The following is a 9,839-nucleotide window of genomic DNA, read 5'->3' as shown; positions in this document are numbered from 1 at the left end:
TATCGCCTTTAGTGGGTACATTTGCAATTACATATTTTCTCGTGGTCCCTGCGTAGAGCGAGCGTTCGCGAATTGTGTCGGTTAAACCGACTAGACAGACGACACAAGTTGGTTTCAGGACCCCGTCCCAAACCCAGAACACTGTCTAGCCCAAAATAAAAGTTATTCATATGATGCGGACTGTAAATGGAAAGTAACAGTCTTTGCACGAAAACATGGAAACACTCTATCTGAGCGGCATTTCGTCCCTGGATCAACGGAAGAAATCCTTCACGACTGGCGTGCTAGTAATGAAAAACTGAAAAAATGAGGAAGACTGAAGGAGCAAATAGAGGACTGAATGCAAAATGGTAAAACTAGAAGATTACTTATTGAAATCGATTCAAGGACACCGTCAAAATGGCACTGGAAATAATATGAAAAAGATTCAAGTACACGCTCGTAAGATAGATTATACGGGAATTTAACAGACTTGAATGGTGGACTTGGCTGGTGCTACAGGTTTATGAAGCACCGAGGACTAAGCATAAGTACGAAGACAAAATATTATATGTCCATCGCTTTATTATTTGACATCAAAAGAAACCTGTGTGGAACTAAGCCAAATGGCGAAAATGGACGAAACTCCTCAGACATTTGATTTGAGGACTAAAACAAATGTTAGGTGCTAAACCTGTAACTATAAAAACAAGTGGACATGAAAAAATTCACTACACTGCTCTCCTTTCATGTTGTGTTGACGGTATTAAACTTAATCCAGTAATCATTTTCAAGAGCAAAGCAATGCCAAATCTTCTGAAATGCCGCCAGGTATTGTGCACGTACATGGTTCAAATGGCTCTGAGCACTATGGACTTAACTTCTGAGGTCATCAGTCCCCTAGAACTTAGAACTACTTAAACCTAACTAACCTAAGGACATCACACACATCCATGCCCGAGGCAGGATTCGAACCTGCGACCGTAGTGGTCGCGCGGTTCCAGCCTGTAGCGTCTAGAACTGCTCGGCCACTCCGGCCGGCTACACGTACATGAGGGTTTGTTGGAGGAGGCAGGTATGAAATTGTGGATTAATAGAGTGCGGGAGTGAAGGAAAAGTGTTCTGTTGAAGAAGCGCTCTCTTCTTGCGCTAGACCATTTCAGCAGTCACCTGAAAAATTCTGTGGAAGAAAATTTGAGACAGCGGAATACAGAGGCTACTGTTACTCCAGGAGGACTTCCTTCACAGTTGCAACCTCTGGATGTCTCGGTAAGTATCCAATTTAAAGTGTATATGAGAGAGGAATGGAAGAAAGGGATTATGGATGAAACCCAACAAGAATTCACTCCGAAGGTAGCTTTAAAATGACCTACACTCAAGCAGGTGCGTCAGTGGATAGAACAGTCGTGGTATAGAGTGAGAGAAGACATTGTTGTTAAATATTTCAAGAAACGCGGCATAAATAACGCTCTCGATTGCAATGGAGAACATATTACATATGAAGAGGACAATAATGACGACGAAAAGGAAGAATAAGAGGAAAAGAAGAAGAAGAAGAAAATTCAGGTGCCGATTTTCAGGGATTTTAAAGATCAGTTCGGTTTTATAAACTAAGAATTTTTTTAGTCTGGCTTTGCAGTCTAGTAATAAAAATAGTGAAAACGTTATTTTAAAAATTGCTTAAAATTATGGTAGCGTCTTATAGTCCGTATAGTACGGTAGGTGATAGGGCGTCAGCAAGTTACAATAATCTCAATGTTCCAACTAGGAATGATAGCTAATGGACCTGGAGAACTTACACTATGTAACTGAATGTAGCACCAAATATTTATCCTTATGTAGTTGCCATATGATGTGACCCTCCTTTATTAGCAGAATTAAATCGCAAACATTTAACCATTGAAGGACGTATTGCCACATAAAAAGGGGACACATTGCAAAGAATCCGTGTTACCTTTGGAAGAGAAGTGAGATGTAGCCACCACTGTTCAAGTTATTGTAATGTCTGAAAGAAGTAATATAGGAGGACAAAATCAGCTTGCTCGATCCCTATAGAACGCACCCTGATACGTCAGTGTCCATGTGACATTATTTATAACCAACTAACGTCACTTTTTGTTTGATGTTTGACACTGAAATTAAAGTATAATTGACGATTAAAAGTAAGACTAGCCGAGAAGTTTTATTCAAGACATTTACTTATTTCATCAGATAATCAAACATCAGTTCCGATAAAATGCTGTCCCTCTCAGCTGATAAGGCCACGGCGATGACTGGCAAAGAAATGGGCTTCCTGAAAGAATCAGAAACAAGAATGGCAGGTTATTGTCTTCTCAATGCATAATTCATCAGACAGATCTTCGTGGCAAAGTCTGTACAACGTCGAAATAATGGACAGTTTGGTGAAGATGAACAACAAATTTTCCATCGTTTGGTGAACCACAGCCACATATTTCATATAACACATTTTGAAGTTGGTGTCGATGTCGAAACAAAATATAAAAGTTATTTGTTTAAATTTACTTTAGTGAAGATGAATCTGAAATTTTGATTGTGTTTTTAATGTTAAATTGACTGTTAGATGCTAAACACGGGTTGCCTGTTTTGGATGGTGCGCATACCAGACTTCAAAGCTATTAGCTTGCGTAACGCAAACGAATTTCAACTGCGAGAATGTGGGTGAAATCTAACTGCGAGAATTCTAACAAAAACATGCCCTGTCTGAAAATTTTGCTATCACAAAACCTGACTACGAACATTAACGAAACGCTGATTACTTTCAAACGAAAATCGGTTTATGTGAAATTTAACTAACGAAAAAATCTGTTTTGTACAATCTATGCCTTACCTGGGTCGCACAGGATAATGCCGTGCAAACAAATCTCGCAGCAGCAGCGCGTCTCGGTAACAGAGTTGCAACATATAAATACTGAGACACGCAAGGGTTCAGTGCGTCCCCTAAAAACATTGTCGTCATTCTTGATACATAATTTTTGAAAATGGAGTTAAATAAATTGAACTCAATCGCAATCTCAAAAAATTTGACTTATTAACATTTAATCAAACTTCAATAATAGTTTATCTACTCTGAAATCACGTAACTATACTCCAAGAATAAGAAAAATTAATTTTATATGTATAATCTTTCCTTAATCAAAATTCCAAAATCTAATTCTTAAACCCAATGCTCTCACAACGACTGATAAACCCAAGCAAATAAGTGGAAGGCAAACGGATCTCTGATCTGGATGTCTGACGAACGAAGAATGTTTCAGTAGCAAACCGCCCCAAATAAGTTACCTGTAATCCATTATTTCACAAAGAGTGTAATCGTACCAATGTGTTCTTTTTCCCTCAACAATAAATTGTGCATTAATCTGTAATATAATTCCCAACTATCTCCCTTTTGTACTGTTTACCAATACTAAACCAGAACTCGGCTGTTCACATCTAACACCGAAGCTCAACTGTCTGTCTTCACTCCTCTCCCTACGACTAACTGATAAATCTGGCGTGCATCTTCGTAGAGCGAAGATTCAAGATGTCTAAAACAAGATAAATTCAAACGAAAATTAACACACTCACCTCTCAGTATCCGTCGGTATCAGCAGCCAGATTGTCGTATGAGGAGGTTTGTAATTCATAAAGATTACGCGGCAAAATTTGCTAACATAGTTAGAACACAAAGTACACAAGTAAAAGTAAAAAGATAACCATGAAAGCATAAAAGGAAATCATAATTAATATTTTTTAGGAACTGTTTTCAATTGTCGTGCACGGGAGCACAAATAGTCCTTTACAAATTGCTTTAAATTACTGTATACAGGCGCGTAAGCAGTCCATAACAAAATGGGTTTAAAACATTGAACACAAGCGTACCAACAGTCTCATAAAATTCACCGTGCTCAAAGCATCAACAAGGAAACTGATTTTTTAGTGCTATCAATCACGGTAATTGGTAGACAGTTTTACTCTGCCCACAGAATGTGAGTCAAATGTTAAGAAATTTGTTGCGTCACAGAGATTAATATGATACTGTACTGAAATGTCACATTTTTGACACTATTTCAAAAACTATGTTGCCATCGTTCAGTGACATGTATGCAGTGAAAATCGTCGTTAACTTAAGTGTACCCAGTAAACCACCAAAGAAAACTCGTCGAAGCGTGTCTTGAAGCATATATATTTTGTCGAAGATTCAGTACATGAACATGACTTCTTTAATAGTAGTGGTTTATTTATGTTGACGCTGAGAGTGGACTTAGAGGATAAAATGTTTGTCCATATATATTCCACAAATAACTCATAGCCAACGTACATTACTACAGTAATGTAAATTTTCAAAGCAAGGGGAAAACGTAGGATTAGTTCACCAAATGTCAGTGAAATAATTGTGGAAAACCAGATAAAGGCCGGCCGAAGTGGTCGAGCGGTTCTAGGCGCTACAGTCTGGAGCCGCACGACCGCTACGGTCGCAGGTTCGAATCCTGCTTCGGGCATGGATGTGTGTGATGTCCTTAGGTTAGTTAGGTTTAAGTAGTTCTAAGTTCTAGGGGACTGATGACCTCAGCAGTTAAGTCGCATAGTGCTCAGAGCCATCTGAACCAACCAGCTAAAGTGACCGAATATACCCTTGTAAGAAAAGCACATTCATTGCATAAGTGTCTCCCAGTTCAGAAGAGTATGCTTCAATACTTCCATGAATGTTACACATTTTATAGACAAACAATGAATAAATACGTAAGCTGGAATTAAATTTTAAACCTCTGTGTGTTACCATTTAGGCATGCCAACAAATAGCTTAAGTAAGTTTCCGTATGAGAATGAGATTGGTGGTGGCCTTTAAGACCAGTCAACAGTATACAGCTATAGATGATAAATTACGGCAAAAGTAACATGTAAATGAAATTCCTTACATCAGTGGTACACTTTATTCTGAGTAAGAAAACATGAGTAAAACACTGTGTGCAGTCCTAAGGCATTGACTGCACACCGATCAGCGCAGTGTCGTAAAACGCCATCAAATGGGCACTGACCGGCACTCCAATGGAAAGAGTGACCACCGATACACCAGGAAGCTAGAGGTCAGCGCGCCCTGTCAACGCTGACTTAACCAGCTGCCCATCGCTGGTCGGGCCCAGTTCGGTCACAGACTTCGAGAGTATCAGTGCAGATTAATAGGAAAGCATTACTACCCGCGTTCCGGTAGTAGTAAATAAATAAATGTCTTGTGACTAGGGCCACCCGCCTGGTAGATATTCATCAGGTGCTAGTCTTTGGCGACTTGCGCGTCGATGGGTATGAAATGATGATGATTAGGACAACACAATACCCAGTCCCTGAGCGGAGAAAATCTCCAACCCAGCTGGGAATCGAACCCGGGCCTTAGGTGACAGTCTATTGCGCTGACCACTCAGCTACCGGGGGTGGACGGTAGTAGTAATATTGTGTAATGGTAATTGCACTTAGGAGGCATGGAAAGTACATCAAACCACCTGGTAACGACAAGTTACGTTTCCTTCCTTTTTAGAAATAGTCTTCTATTAAAGTGTCAAGTGTTACTCACAGGTCATTTCGAATTCCTCTCGCCAGCCATTTCAACTTCTCTCAATCCTTGTTTGTATCGGCGCTGACTCCCACAGCAGAGGACACAACGTCTGGCACCGCGGATTGCAGAACCAACGCTGCTTTCGCTCTTCGTCGCTTCGTCACAGCGTGCCACCAATATTGCTCTCTATCCTTCCAGAAGAACATTGCTACTAATTGTGTTCTTTCTTCGAGACAGTCGCAATGCTCCCCCTATTTGTGTATTTGCATTGTATATAATTAATTTGCTGCGGCGCTCCTCTCAATCAAATTCTCCCTAACCCGCCTCCTGCACCACCTGCGCCTACGCCTCCAGCTGCTGATGGCTTTGATCTAATGCAATTCATTCCATTTCAGAATCACCAAATTTCGCAGCTGATGATGGCAGTCCAGTAGCTCAAGCAGCTGCTGCATCGGCTCAGTCACAACAGCGAGGCACATCCCCAGCACCGCGTCCGTGCATTCCACTGTTCCAAGGTTTCAATGCACAACAAGAGGTGTGGAACGAGAGGTAGGCACGATTCGACGCTCATTGTACTACACATCAAGTGCAAGGTACTGTGAAAATTTCTTTTTTCTTGTCAATGGCCGGCACAGGAGATCACGTATCTTATTCAGAAGTTGTACCCGACTAGTCCGCCAGAGTTTCTAGTTCTTGAAGATTTAGTTTCTGCCCCCACCAAGTATTACGAGGGCGAGGTACAGGTAACTGCAGCTCGTTGCGCTTTCTTTCGTTTGCCGAAAAAGCCAGAACAGACATATCGTCAGTAGATCACTGAACTTCAGGGTTTGACATGACATCTTTCAATGTAGGTGTGGACAGTGCTATAGTGACGCAATGGTTTGTGATGGAATTACGTACAATGCGCCAGAAATTAGGATTCATAAACAAATCCTCAAACATTCCGGTCCCACTTTGAAACAAGTATTACCCATTATTGAACATCAGAGCTCGTGTGACAGTGCTATGGAGAAGTTTGACGCAGATTCTATTTGCAGTATAACGCAAAGTGACAAATAAGTACGACCTTGCGACCGACCACTGCGCGCAAACAGGCCACCGCGCCGTGGACAGAGTAAACTGTGTCAATACGTCTGCTATGAAATGATGTTCCCGCTCCTTCTCCACGCACAAGAGACAAAATAGCCCGTCGCGGAACCCCGACTTACTTTGCTTGTTGGAGAACCATGTCATATACAATCTCTGTGCTTGCGACAGAGAAAGAATTCGACCCACATTCCCTCTCGTAAGTGCGGAGCAACTTCTCGCTCAGTGAATGTAGTTTATTCTAAACCGGCTGCGGCACTAGTAACGACGAAATTCAGGATGTGCCTCATATCATCAATGTGCTGTGCAACGACAGTGAAGCAAACTGTTTATGATCATAGTTCAAATGCCTCTGAGCACTATCGGACTTAACTTCGAGGTCATCAGCTCCCTAGAACTTAGAACTACTTAAACGTAACTAACCTAAGGATATCATACACATCCGTGCCCGAGGCAGGATTCGAATCTGCGACCGTAGCGGTCGTGCGGTTCCAGACTGAAGCCCCTAGAACCGCTTGGCCATACCGGCCAGCTGAACATAGTCATTGCCGGACTCTGTGTGCAACTTCAGTTAGACACTGGCACTTCCATTACATTGCTTAATCGTGCCACTTATGAACACTTGGGCTCGACGCAGTTGACAAAATTTTGCACCTAACATACCGCATGTAGCGATCAGTAGATTCTAGTGATTGGTACATGTAGTTATCTGACATATTCCAGCCTCAGCCTCCCGCCGAGCGGGGTAGCAACGCGGTCTGGGGTGCGGATCACCCCGTCGGAGGTTCGAGTCCTCCGTTGGGCATGGGTGTGTGTGTTATCCTTCGCGTAAGTTAGTTTAAGTTAGATTAAGTAGTGTGTAAGCCTAGGGCTCGATGACCTAAGCAGTTTGGTCCCACAGTAACTTACCATAAATTTCGAAATTTTCTGATCTCCCCCCAGAACAGTAACATTTACAATTTTGCGTTTGCAAGACTGTGAAAATATTTTTGGGTTTGAACGTTTGGTCTCCGTACTCTGGACAATTTACTTTCTGTTTCTGCTTTCAACCCAAAAGACAGCGTTAATTGATTTATTAGTTTTCAGATTTATTTTTTGAAGGATTTGGCAGAGCAAATGATTTTGTGGCACACGTGACAATGAAGGACAATGCACAACATAAGTTTTTTCTGTAGCGTCCCGTCCCTCATGCACTTACAGACAAAGTTGCAAGCTAACTTAAAGAATAAGACAATGGTGTTATTCTCTTATCCAGGATACTGACTGAGCTTCTCGCTTAGTAATCTTACCTAATCCTTCCGGAAGACTTCATCTTTATGATAACTTTAAATCCACTGTGAATCCATAAACTGTAATTGATACCTATCCGTCTCTTGTGACTGAGGAATTAATGGACAGGCTTGGTGGAGACCGCTATTTTTCAAAAATTGACTTATGGGATGCGATTTTGCATATTCCGCTAGATGAGGAGTTTCAGGAAGTATTTGTGGACTACATACGTTTACGGTTGTTCAGATTTTTGCGCTTGCCCTTTGGCAGCGCTTCCGCACCTGCCATATTCCAACGCTACTTAGAACAGCTTACTGCAAAAGTTTCATTGTCCTCAAATTACCTGGAGGATATTGTGGTGTCAGGACGTACACCGGGTCAACATCTCAGTAAACTCCGTACACTTTTTCACGTACTATTAGCTGCAGGTTCGATACGTCTCTTGGACTAATGTGCCTTTTTTCACACTGAAATTCAGTACTTAGGCCATGTTCTTAATAGCCAAGATGTTCATCTCCCTCAGTCATAAATGTTGACCATCTGGAACTTCCACGCCCCGCGGAAAGTGACGTAATTGCATTCAGTTCTCGAGAAGATGATATATTGCATCCGGTTTATTCCCAACGCAGCCAAGATCGAGGCTTCGTTTCACCGTTTGCGCCGGAAGAATGTGCCTTTCGTTTGGACCAAAGCGTGTTAGGATGTATTCCAGAAACTTGTGTGACAGACGCCTAGTTTACGTATTTCTATCCAAGCCTAAGGTTTTGGCAGTGGACGCTTCTTCGTACAGGATCTGAACTGTGCTCTCGCACAGATTCGGTTCGCAGTACAGGCAGATTGCATTTGCTTCCAAGTTATTGACCAAGACTCAACGTAACTGTTCCCAAATCGAGAAGGAAGCGCTCACTGTTATCTATGGCGTTACTGAGTTTCGCCATTATCTGTTTGGTAGGACGTTTTACCTAGTGATGGACCATAAGCCTCTTTGGTCTTTGTTTCATCCGCTCAAACTTATTCCGCTAAACACGGCTCAGGAGCTGCGACATTCGGCTCTGTTAATGTGACAGTATCAATACGGGATACTGTACTGGCCCAAGTCGAAGCAAGCAAATGGTGACGCCCTTTCTCACCTTCCAGCTAGTCCTGACTCTGAATTCTATGCTACTGCCTCATCTTGTTGTCAGGTAGATGAGCGGGACACTGGAATTTTACAGACTTTTCCACTGCACAGTAGGAAACCGCACAGGCCTCGGGAGCAGACACTGACATGAACCTTTTGTTGCACAAAATCCGTACTGCTTGGCCATTATTAGCGGAAAACGTTCAGAATTCTATTGTGCATCGATAGTTTGCCCGCCGGCAAAGCCTCTTCCTCCAAGACGGTGCGATTTCATTGGAAAATGACTGTGGACCATCGCATATGCTTATTTCTAAAATGTCGCAAAAAATGTGTTGCGATTGCTCCACAAAGAGCACTGGGGAGTTGTACGCACAAAAACAATAGCGTGTCGGCACTGTACTTGGTTGAGCATGGAGGCCGACATTGAACAGATGACGTCACAGCGTCAGGCTTGTGCCGAAAATCTATCGGCCTTACCGAAAACGTTTAAGAGCTTGGTCGAAGTCTCAAAGCCGTCGATACGAGTTACATTTTGGCTTTTTTGGTTCCTTTTGGAACACCCGTTGCCTACTATGATGGATTCCTTTAGCAAATACCCGTTTGCTGCGATCGTCTGCTTCGCGTAATACCATTCAGGTTGCTATCTATTTTTTGCTAGGAAGGTTTGCGTGAAGTGTTACAGACAAGGGACGACAGTTTACAGCTCAAGACTTTGAACGGTGTCGTACAGCCCATGGTATCACTCACCTAACCAGCGTTTCATTTCATCGTTAGTCGAATGGAGAACCTGAACGATCTGTGCCTACGTTGACGCAACAGATGAGCTAACTACATGCC

The sequence above is a fragment of the Schistocerca cancellata genome, chromosome 3 (genome assembly GCF_023864275.1).
Source record: "Schistocerca cancellata isolate TAMUIC-IGC-003103 chromosome 3, iqSchCanc2.1, whole genome shotgun sequence".
Lineage (NCBI taxonomy): Eukaryota > Metazoa > Arthropoda > Insecta > Orthoptera > Acrididae > Schistocerca > Schistocerca cancellata.
Note: the sequence above shows the minus strand (reverse complement) of the source record.